At 43.2% G+C, this 12009-nt stretch overlaps 1 protein-coding gene across 2 annotated transcripts in view; it reads left to right on the top strand.

Moving 5' to 3' along the window:
* The window catches only part of LOC140188076 (disintegrin and metalloproteinase domain-containing protein 10), a 157418-nt gene that overhangs the window by 49191 nt on the left and 96218 nt on the right, over positions 1-12009 (top strand). The gene's annotated exons all lie outside the window — the stretch shown is intronic.

Raw genomic sequence — 12009 nt, 5'->3', positions numbered from 1 at the left:
TCATGTTTGCTGTTGTATGCTGGGGCAGCAGGCTGAGGGTAGCAGACACCAACAGAATCAGCAAACTCGTTCGTAAGGCCAGTGATGTTGTGGGGATGGAACTGGACTCTCTCACGGTGGTGTCTGAAAAGAAGATGCTGTCCAAGTTGCATGCCATCTTGGTCAATGTTTCCCATCCACTACTTAATGTACTGGGTGGGCACAGGAGTACATTCAGCCAGACACTCATTCCACCGAGATACAGCACAGAGCGTCATAGGAAGTCATTCTTGCCTGTGGCCATCAAACTTTACAACTCCTCTCTTGGAGGGTCAGACACCCTGAGCCAATAGGCTGGTCCTGGATTTATTTCATAATTTGGCATAATTTACATATTGCTATTTAACTATTTATGGTTCCATTACTATTTATTATTTATGGTGCAACTGTAACAAACACCAGTTTCCCCCAGGATCAATAAAGTATGACTATGACTATGACTAACGGTCTCTCTGATGACTAGATCTGCAGGAGGTGCAGTCACCTTCACCTCCTGACTGACAAGATCAAGAAACTGGAGCTGGAGTTGGATGTACTCCGGACTATCCAGGAGGCTGAGAACTTATTAGGCTTTTACTGAGGTAGTCACATCCGGAGTGTAGGCTTCAGATAGTAGACGGGCGACCACAGGAGAAGTAAAGGGAGTAAGCAGTCAGTGCAGCGTTCAATTGGACACATTTCTCAGCAACAGTTATACCCCTTTGGATGCTGTTTGGCGGGGGGCTCTGACCTATTAGGGCACAGAGACAGGCACAGAGTGAATGTGGTTCCCTATATCTTTTAACTTTAACTTTTATTCTGACAGGCATATACAAGCTTTGTGCTCTCAAACTTTTGCTTTTGAAGGCCTCCCACCTACCTTTGCTAGAAAACAGACTACCCCAATCCACATTTGCCAGATCCTTTGAGATGCCATCAAAATTAGCCTTTCTCCAATTTAGAATCACAACCCATGGACCAGACCTATCTTTTTCCATATTTACTTTGAAACTAATGACATTCTTCCATTCTTCCTAATGGTCTTCCTAACCGAAGACCACAATCTGTGCGGATTGGTGATAACACATCCTCCTGGCTGACGTGTGTGGGCGGTAGCGGTGTGTGCTTAGCCCATTGCTCTACTCTCTATTTACACATGACTGTGTGGCTAGGCATAGTTCAAATACCATCTACAAATTTGCTGACAATATAACCGTTGTTGGTAAAATCTCAGGTGTTGATGAGAGGGCTTACAGGAGTGAGATATGCCAACTAGTGGAGAAGGGAAATCATTAATTAAACTGGGGATGGGGAATCTACCAACAGCTTTTTCACCGTCTCTCACTCACTGAAGCCTCCAAGAGCCAAAGGCTCAAAATCCCCACTGTCCACCTCAGCAATGGCCACTCAGCTTGCCCTGCCTAATAATCCTGATCCCTGATTGACAGCTGCTCAAAACACCAAACTGCCACCAATCGATGCCTTCTGTACTCAGTTGGTGAACCTGAGTGAGATCTGCCACGCTTTAGATTGCTGATCGGCCACTGCTCAAAACACTGTGGCTTGAGACATAGGTGGACCTCCTGATCTCTGAGGGGAGCCACTCTCTCCCTAGACACCCTTTTACTCTTGATACAACTATGTAACCTCTGGGGATTTTCCTGAACCTTACTTACCAGATCCACCCCATCTTTCTTTGTACTCTCCTAATTTTTCTCTTAAGTAGACTCTCAATATACTTATAGTCATTAAGAGATTCTCTCATCTTTAGTCTCCTATACTCAATGTATTCTTCCTTCCCTTTCCTAACCACAGCCTTAATATTTCTCATCAGCCAAGGTTCCCAAAACTTGCCAAGTTGACCTTCACCCTAATAGGAAGATGCTGCCCTTGCACTCTTGATGTCGCACTCTCAAAAGTCTTGAGACGCCAGCAGTATGCGGGAAGTTCGAGAGCGTCTGGGGCTGAAGTGAGAGCAGTTGCACCAGGGAGAAGACGCTTGGGAAATTGAAAGGTCTGAAGTCATCTTCACCAGATGGACAGCACCCGGGGCGGGGGGGGGGGGGGTGGGTTCTGAAACAGATAGCTGAACAGATTGTGGCAGCATTAGTAATTATCTTTCAAGAATCACTAGATTCTGGCATGGTTCGAGAAGACTGGAAAATTGAACATATCACTCTGCTCTTCAAGAAGGGAGGGAGGCAGAAGAAAGGAAATTATTAGCCAGTTAGACTGACTTCAGTGATTGGGAAGATGTTGGAGTCCACTGTTAAGGATAAGGTTTCGGGGTACTTGGAGGCTCATGATAAAATGAATCAAAGTTAGCATGGTTTCCTTAAGGGAAAATATTTCCTGACAAATCTGTTGGAATTCTTTGAGGAGATAACAAGCAGGGTAGACAAGGAGAATTGGTGGATGCTTTGTACTTAGATTTTCAAAAGGCCTTTGACAAGGTGTCACACATAATGCTGCTTAGCAAGATACTAGCATGGATAGAGCACTGGCTGATTGGCAGGAGGCAAAGTGTGGGAATAAAGAGAGCCTTTTCTGATTGGTTGCTGGTGACTAGTGGTGTTCCATAGTGGTCTGTGTTGGGACCACTTCTTTTTATGTTGTATGTCAATGGAATTGAAGATGTAATTGATGGCTTTGTGGCCAAGTTTCCGTACAATATGAAGATAGGTGTAGGGGCAGGTATTATTGAGAAAGCAGGGAGGCTACAGAAGGATTAGGCAGATTAGGAGAATGGGCAAAGAAGTTTCAGGTGGAATACAGTGCTGGTCATGCACTTTGTAGACAGAATAAGAGCATAGACTATTTTCTAAACAGGGAGAAAATTAAAAAATCTGAGGTACAAAGGTATTTGTGAGTCCCCGTGCAAGATTCCTTAAAGGTTAACTTGCCGATGAGCTGGTGGTAAGGAGGGCAAATGTGATGTTAGCATTCATTTCAAGAGGACTAGAATATAAAAGCAAGAAAGTAATGCTGAGGCTTTGTAGGACTCTGATGAGGCTTCACAGAGTATTGTGAGCAGTTTTGGGCTCCTTATCCAAGAAAGGATCTGCTGGTATTGGAGGAGGTTCATGCAAATGATTCTGGGATTGAACGGCTTATAACATGAGGAGCATTTGATGGGTCTGGACCTGACTGGAATTCAGAAGGACAAGGGGTGACCTCATTGAAGCAACACACACAAAATGCTGGAGTAACTCAGCAGGCCAGGCAGCATCTATGGAAACATATGGCATCTATGGAATACAGGAGGAATGGAGACAGGCTAATCCCTATTGACATCAATGGATCTGGGGTTGAGAGAGTGAACAGCTTTACGTTCCTCGGCATCCACATCACTGAGGATCTCACCTGGTCTGTACCTACCGACTGTGTGGTGAAAAAAGCACAACAGTGCCTCTTTCACCTCAGAAGGTTGAAAAAGTTTGGTATGGGCCCCCAAATCCTAAGGAATTTCTACGGGGGCACAATTGAGAGCATCCTGACTGGCTGCATCACTGCCTGGTAAGGGAACTGTACTTCTCTCGATCACAGGACTCTGCAGAGAGTGGTGTGGACAGCCCAGCGCATCTGTAGATGTGAACTTCCCACTATTCAGGACACTTACAAAGACAGGTGTGTAAAGAAGGCCCAAAAGATCATTGGGGACCCGAGTCACCCCAACCACAAACTGTTCCAACTGCTACCATCCGGGAAATGGTACCGCAGCATTAAATCCAGAACCAACAGGCTCCGGGACAGCTTCTTCCAGCAGGTCATCAGACTGATTAATTCATGGTGACACAACTGTATTTCTATGTTATATTGACTGTCCTGTTGTACATACTATTTATCATAAATTACTATAAATTACAGATTGCACATTTAGATAAGGACGTAACATAAAGATTTTTACTCCTCATGTATATGAAGGATGTAAGAAATAAAGTCAATTCAATTCAATTCAAAAGAGTACAGTTTTCTTAAAAAAATAAGAACCCAACTGAATGCTCTTCATATGGACCAATCTCTTTGCTTAATGTTGATACTAAAATCCTATCCAATGTTTTGGCTCGTAGGCTTGAAAATATTTTACCTTCTATAATATCTGATGATCAGACTGGATTTATTAAAAATCAATATTTCCATTTTAATATACTTTGTTTATTAAGTGTCATGTATTCTCCTTCTAAGGAGATTTCGGAATGCGTGATATCTCTGGATGCGGAGAAGGCTTTTGATCGGGTTGAATGGAATTACTTATTTAAAACGTAAGAAAAATTTAATTTTGGGCCCAATTTTATTCAATGGATTAAATTGCTTTATTTATCCCCCTCTGCTCAGGTTCTTACCAATTTTCAGAACTCTAAGCCATTTAAACTCCAATGTGGAACCAGACAATGGTGTCCTCTGAGTCCTTTGCTTTTTGATCTGGCTTTAGAACCCTTAGCTATTGCTTTTCGAGAATCTAGTGATATCATTGGTATTCTAAGGAAAGGTACTACCCACAAAGTTTCGCTTTATGCTGATGATCTATTGCTTTTTATTTCTAATGTTGAGACCTCCCTACCTTCTACGCTTTCTTTACTTTCCTACTTTAGCCAGTTTTCAGGATATAAATTGAATTTACATGAGAGTGAACTGTTTCCTTTGAATAATTTGGTACCAATTAATACTAACCTTCCTTTTAAAATTCTAAGAAATCGATTTACCTATTTGGGTGTAACAATTACTGAGAATTATAAACACCTATTCAAAGAAAATTTTCTTACCCTAATGAAATATGTGAAAAGGGCACTATCCAGTTGGTCGCCCCTCTCTTTATCATTGATTGGTTGAATTAATTCTATTAAAATGAATATTTTGCCTAAATTTATATACCTTTATAGGCCTTACCTGTTTTTATTCCTAAGTCTTTTTTTGATTCTCTTGATTCAATTCTATCTTCTTATATATGGAGGAATAAACAATCTCGATTAAACAAAGTCCACTTTCAAAAAGCTAAAAAGAATGGAGGCTTAGTTTTACCAAATTTTAGGTTCTATTACTGGGCAGTCAATATACAAAATCTTACGTTCTGGTCATATTACATTAACCGTGAAGACTATCCAGTATGGGTCTCTTTGGAAGCTAATTCTTTATGAAATTTTTTATTATCTCTTTTCTTGGATCATCACTTCCTTTATCTTTAAATAAATTAACTGACAGTTTGGTAGTTAAGCATACTTTGAGGATCTGGCTACAATTTAGAAAATATTTTGGTTTATTGAGATTTTCTCTCTCTAGTCCCATTTTTTCTAATTGTTTTTTTAAACCTTCTATGATTGATGTATTTTTTAAAGAATGGGATAGATTGGGTATTAAATGCTGCCAAGATTTATTTGTTGGAGGGAGTCTCTCTTCTTTCGAGCAATTGTCAGTTAAATATAACTTACCAAATACCCACTTTTTTTGATACCTGCGGATTACAGACTTTCTGCGATCTCATTACATACATTTCCTATGAGTCCTGATAAAAACTTAATAGATGTAATTTTTAATTTGAAACCTTTTCATAATGGCTCAATGTCTAATATTTATGGCATGCTGTTGGGAATGAGAGAGGCTCCTTTAGACAAAATTAAAAAAGCCTGGGAACAGGACTTACAGATTTCAATTTCTGAAGAGATTTGGAATGTAATTTTTAAATTGGTTAATACCTCATCACTATGTGCTTGTCACTCTCTCCTACAATTTAAAGTAGTCCACAGGGCTCACATGTCCAAAGACAAGCTATCTCGTTTTTATGCGGATATATCTCCCTGTTGTGACAGCTGTAACAATGGAGAGGCTTCATTAATTCATATGTTTTGGACATGTCCGAGTCTTGAAAAATACTGGAAGGAAGTATTCCAAACTTTTTCTGTACTTTTAAAAGTAAATTTAAAGCCTAATCCTTTGACTGCCATGTTTGGTATTGTTGGAGAAAGAGGCATAACTTTGGGGACATCTGATTTGCATGTATTGGCCTTTATTTCTCTCATAGCTAGGAGGGCAGTGTTGCTTCAACGGAAGGATGTTGCTCCGCCTACTCACGGTCAATGGTTACGTGATGTTATGTCATGCTTCAATTTAGAGAAGATCCATTGTTCAATTTCTGATTCTAATCAAGAGTTTCAAATACTGTGGGGACCTTTTTTGAACTGTTTGTTTTCAAAATCTTTGATCTGGCGTTAAAGCACAGGTGGTGGCTAACAATATACTTTTTTTTCCCCTTTTTCTTCTTTACTAATCAGCTTTGGTCATGGTAGTGCAAGGAGACAATACACTGTTAGTGGCAAGGTCCTTGACAGTGTTGCTGAGTAGAGAGAGCTTGGGATCCAAGTTCATAGCACCTTGAAGTGGCTACACAGGTCAATAAGGTGGTTAAGGCGGCTTATGGAATGCTTGTTTTTATTAGTCGAGGCACTGAGTTCCAAGGTCAGGAGGTTATTTTGCAGCTTTATAAGACTCCGGTTGGGCCACATCTGGAATATTACATACAGTTCTGGTTGCCCTACTATAGGAAGAATGTTGAGACTTTAGAGAGCGTGCAGAAGATGTTTACCAGGATGCTGCCTGGTTCAGAGTGCATGTGATATCACAAGAGGCTGGATAAACTTGGGTTGTTTTCTCTGTAGCTTCAGAGGCTGAGGGCAGATCTCATAGAGGTTTAAATGATTATGAAAGGCATAGAGTGGTCAGAGAGTATCTATTTCCCAGTGTTGCAATATGGAATACCAGAAGGCATTCATTGAAGTTGGGAGGAGGTAGGTTTAAGGGGTATGTGAGAGGTAAGTGTTTTATTCAGAGAGTGGTGGATGCCTGGAGTGTGCTGCCTGGCATGGTAGGAGAGGCAAATGCATGAGAGGCTCTTAAGAGACATTTGGAAAGGCACATGGATGAGGGGAAGATGAAGGGATATGGACATAGTGTAGATATTGGATTAATGTTTGAGTGTTTTTGATTTGCTTTTTAGCTGGTTTGACACAACATTGTGGGCCGAATGACCCATTCCTGTATTGTACACTTCTATGAACTGAAGGAAATCTATATTTGGCAGGAAATGGTGTTGGATAGACTGTTGGGTCTGAAGGCTGATAAGTCCCTGGGACCTGATGGTCTGCGTCCCAGGGTACTTAAGGAGGTGGCTTTAGAAATCGGGGACGCATTGGTAATCATTTTCCAATGTTCAATAGATTCAGGATCAGTTCCTGTTGATTGGAGGGTGGTTAATGTTATCCTATTTTTCAAGAAAGGAGGGAGAGAGAAAACAGGGGATTATAGACTGACGTCAGTGGTGGGAAAGATGCTGGAGTCAATTATAAAAGATGAAATTATGACACATCTGGACAGCAGTAACAGGATCGGTCCGAGTCAGCATGGATTTATGAAGGGGAAATCGTGCTTGACTAATCTTCTGGAATTTTTTGAGGATGTAACTATGAAAATGGACAAGGGAGAGCCAATGGATGTAGTGTACCTGGACTTTCAGAAAGCCTTTGATGAAGTCCCACATAGGAGATTAGTGGGCAAAATTAGGGCACATGGTATTGGGGGCAGAGTACTGACATGGATTGAAAACTGGCTGGCTGACAGAAAACAAAGAGTAGCGATTAATGGGTCCCTTTCGGAATGGCAGGCGGTGACCAGTGGGGTACCGCAGGGTTCAGTGCTGGGACGCAAGCTGTTTACAATATATATTAATGATTTAGATGAGGGAATTAAAAGTAACATTAGCAAATTTGCCGATGACACTAAGCTGGGAGGCAGTGTGAAATATGAGGAGGATGTTATGAGAATGCAGGGTGACTTGGACAGGCTGGGTGAGTGGGCGGATGCATGGCAGATGCAGTTTAATGTGGATAAATGTGAGGTTATCCACTTTGGTGGTAAGAACAGGAAGGCAGATTATTATCTAAGTGGAGTCAAGTTAGGAAAAGGGGAAACACAACGAGATCTAGGTGTTCTTGTACATCAGTCACTGAAAGCAAGCATGCAAGTACAGCAGGCAGTGAAGAAAGCTAATAGCATGCTGGCCTTCATAACAAGGGGAATTGAGTATAGGAGCAAAGAGGTCCTTCTGCAGCTGTAGTGAGACCACACCTGGAGTACTGTGTGCAGTTTTGGTCTCCAAATTTGAGGAAGGACATTCTTGCTATTGAGGGAGTGCAGCGTAGGTTCACAAGGTTAATTCCCGGGATGGCGGGACTGTCATAAGTTGAAAGATTGGAGCGACTGGACTTGTATACACTGGAATTTAGAAGGATGAGAGGGGATCTGATTGAAACATATAAGATTATTAAGGGATTAGACATGCTGGAGGCAGGAAGCATGTTCCCACTGATGGGTGAGTCCAGAACCAGAGGCCACAGTTTAAGAATAAGGGGTAGGCCATTTAAAACTGAGTTGAGGAAAAACTTTTTCACCCAGAGAGTGGTGGATATGTGGAATGCTCTGCCCCAGAAGGCAGTGGAGGCCAAATCTCTGGATGCTTTCAAGAAAGAGATGGATAGAGCTCTTAAAGATAGCGGAATCAAATGTTATGGGGATAAGGCAGAAACTGGATACTGATTGTGGATGATCAGCCATGATCACAGTGAATGGTGGTGCTGGCTCGAAGGGCCGAATGGCCTACTCCTGCACCTATTGTCTGTTATCTATGTTCTTTGCTTATACAGTGCATTGAGGTAGAACATGGTAAAGCAATAACAATGCAGAATAAAGTGCAACACTTACAGTGAAGATAGATCAGGAGCAAGATCGCAACAAGGTAGACTGTGAGGTGAAGAGTACAATTTATTATACTATTTAATAATCATATAACAGCAGGGTAGAAGCTATTTGAGCCAGGTGATTTGTTCTTTCAGGCTTTTGTATTTTCTTCCTGATGGAAGAGGGGAGAAGAGAGAATGGCCATGTGTGAGGCAGCTTTAATTATAAACACCAGAAAGTCTTCAGATGCTCGAAATCTAAACAACACACACACACACACTTTGTACTTCTTTCCCCTCCCCCCACCTTATTGCTCTGGATCCTCATCTCCGACCGAAATGTCCACTGTTTACTCTTTTCCATAGGTGCCGCCTGGCCTGCTGAGTTTCTCCAGGATTTTACCTTCAATTATACTAGCTACTCTACTAAAGCAGCAAGAAGGATAGATGGAGTCCATGGAGGGGAATCTAGTTTCTGTGATATGTTCAGCTGTGTCCACAACTCAGTATAGTTTCCTGAAGTCATATGCAGAACAGTCGCCACACAAGGCCATTATTCATACAGATAGGATGCTTTCTATGGTGCACTGATAAAAATTAGTAGGGTTCATTGTGGACATGCTTTGGCCTGCTGGGGAACTATGGGCACTGGTGAGCTTTCTTGGCTGTGATGTCTTTGTGGCTGGACCAGGACAGGCTGAACTTGAAGCTCTCAAATACTCTCAACTGTTAATATAGACGGGAGTGTGTGCACCCCACTCCCCTTTCTGAAGTTAACCAGCAGCTCCTTTGTTTTGCTGACATTGAGGGAAAGGTTATTGTCATGACATCATGTTACTAAACTCTTTATCTCCTTCCTGTATTCTGACTCATCGCCATCTGAGATATGGTCTATTACCGTGGTACGATCTGCAAACTCAAGCAGAATCTGGCCACTCGGTTTTGAGTGTACAAGGAGAAGGTTGTTTAGGCTTTGAACCCTGCCTCTGTTTTGCATATTGTTGGAGGATGGAGACTCTGAAGGAATACTGCATTTTGGGCTGGAAGTCAAGGCTCTGATCTAGCTGAGAGGAGAGAACACTGCTGGGATATGACCCCTTCCACTGAGCTCGACACTCACACAGAAAAATACCCAGCCTAACAATGGTGGTATTTGTCAGAGAAGTCTGTGTACCGAGTGAGCCGTGATCAGGGTGTGTACTAGCTAGATTTGACCGCCAGTAACCCTGCTATTCACAACCAGGAGTGTCTGTGTACCGAGTGAGCTGTGATCAGGGTGTGTACTGGCTGGATTTGACCGCCAGTAACCCCGGTCTCACAGTCACACACAGCCTACGGCTCAGCTCCCAACACCAGCACTCACACAGTTCACCTCTCTCCAGCTCCTTCCTCTCTCACCTATAAACTGCTTATTTCTGCAGTCAGTTTTTAACTCGTAACTTTGCTTATTCGGAGAACTATATCCAAGATATATTTATATTATCAGGACAGGTTATATCTGAAAGATAGACACGCCTGGAGAGTCACTGGCAGTCAGAAAGTCACGTTGTTTGATGTAGCAAGCTATGATCTGCATTGTACCCCCAGCGCTGCAAGGAAATAGATTCAATGGCAGCTTTATTAAAACACTTGAAGAGGAAAATGCACAGTATAATTGGGCGTGAGCGGGGAATGGAACTAGTTGGAAGACCTGTAAAAGAAACTCAGCAAGGGTGGAATGCAAAAGAGCCCAAGCAGTGCGGCAGAGTGCTTTTCTTTCCTGGAGCTTCTGCAGAAAGGCAGCTGATGCTGCAGGGTGAGGTGAGGGAGTATTGGACAAGGGGTCAATGAACTGTGAAAACCTTCACAGGGAGGCGCGGATCCTCGTGATTGGCCGGTCCGATCCGCATGGTAGTCAGGTGCCTCTCTGCCATTGGATGAGAGGAGTGAGCTGGTTGGCAGGGCCGACAAGTTGCATTTTTAATTCTGAATGAACAAGTCAGTACACAGTGCAAGTATTTGCGAGTAGTGAGCTGCCATCACATTAATTCTCCATGGAATGGCACTGAATTCCATCACCTAGCAACCCACACAGGACCACAGGGCCTTTAACCCTTTGGTTGCTGCAGTGTCCCTGTGCTCTCACACTTTGGGAGTGGAGAGCAGGGGCCGTGGGTGTGAGGTAGAGAGGAAAGGGTCTGCCACCAAATCCTATCATAGTAATTATCAACCAAACACTCTGTACAATTGAACCATTCAGTGAACCGGGAACCCTGCTTTGTGTGTGGCTGAGTGATCACTTCAATGGGAACAAGGCTTTCCCCTCTCAGGTTGGGTGAGACGAGAACTAGAGATTATAGTTTAGGATGAAAGGTGAAATATCTGAGGGGGAGTTTCTTCACTCAGAGGATGATGCGAGTGTGGAACGAGGTGCCAGCAGAAGTGATGGATGCAGGCTTAACTGCAACATTTAAGTTACGATAGACATGGATGAGAGGGATTTGAAGGGCAATGCATGGACTAGATGAGCCAAACAGCCTTCTCTGTGCCACAGTGCTCTATAACTCTAAGGGGTTGGCTTCCAGTGGTGCCCTCACACTGCCCCACTGGGTGTAGCCCTCCCCAGCCTGGGAGAGTCTGTGCTTCACGGTGTAGCCCTCCCCAGCCTGGGAGAGTCTGTGCTTCACGGTGTAGCCCTCCCCAGCCTGTCCAGCTGGCCGTGACTGAAGTCTGGTGCCGTGTTGGCTGAAAGTTTAGGAAGTCACAAGTTCATGCTCTGCTTCAGAGGCCTGAGTCTATAACGCTGGAGGAACTCATCAGGTTAGCCGGCATCTATGGAGGAGAATAAACAGTTGACATTTCAGGCCAAGACCCTTCTTCAGGACTGGAAAGGGGACAGGAAACAGAATAAGATGGTGCTGGGAGGGGTAAGAGTACAGGCTGGCAGGCCAGGGCAGGTCACTTCTCAGAAGTGATCCTGTGGCTTTCAGGCAGATGGAAACATTGCGAGGCAAATTAGCAGAGCAGAGGCTTCATTGCTGAGACCCACACTCAGCTTCTTCCACCCTGCCATCGGATTTCTGCACAGTCCACGAACCCCTGGACATTAACTTGTTATTCCTGGCACTATTTTTTACATTTTGTAACATAGAGGCTTTTGTATCTTTGCACTGTACTGCTGCCCCAAAACAAAAAAAAAATCGTCATATATGTCAGTGAGAATAAATCCGACTCTGCTTCTGCATTGCTCAGTTTGCACAATCCAGTGAATTGCAGAATCACACAGGCC

The sequence above is a fragment of the Mobula birostris genome, chromosome 26, assembly GCF_030028105.1.
Source record: "Mobula birostris isolate sMobBir1 chromosome 26, sMobBir1.hap1, whole genome shotgun sequence".
NCBI classification, from domain to species: domain Eukaryota; kingdom Metazoa; phylum Chordata; class Chondrichthyes; order Myliobatiformes; family Myliobatidae; genus Mobula; species Mobula birostris.
Note: the sequence above shows the minus strand (reverse complement) of the source record. Positions and strands in the feature narration are given on the sequence as shown.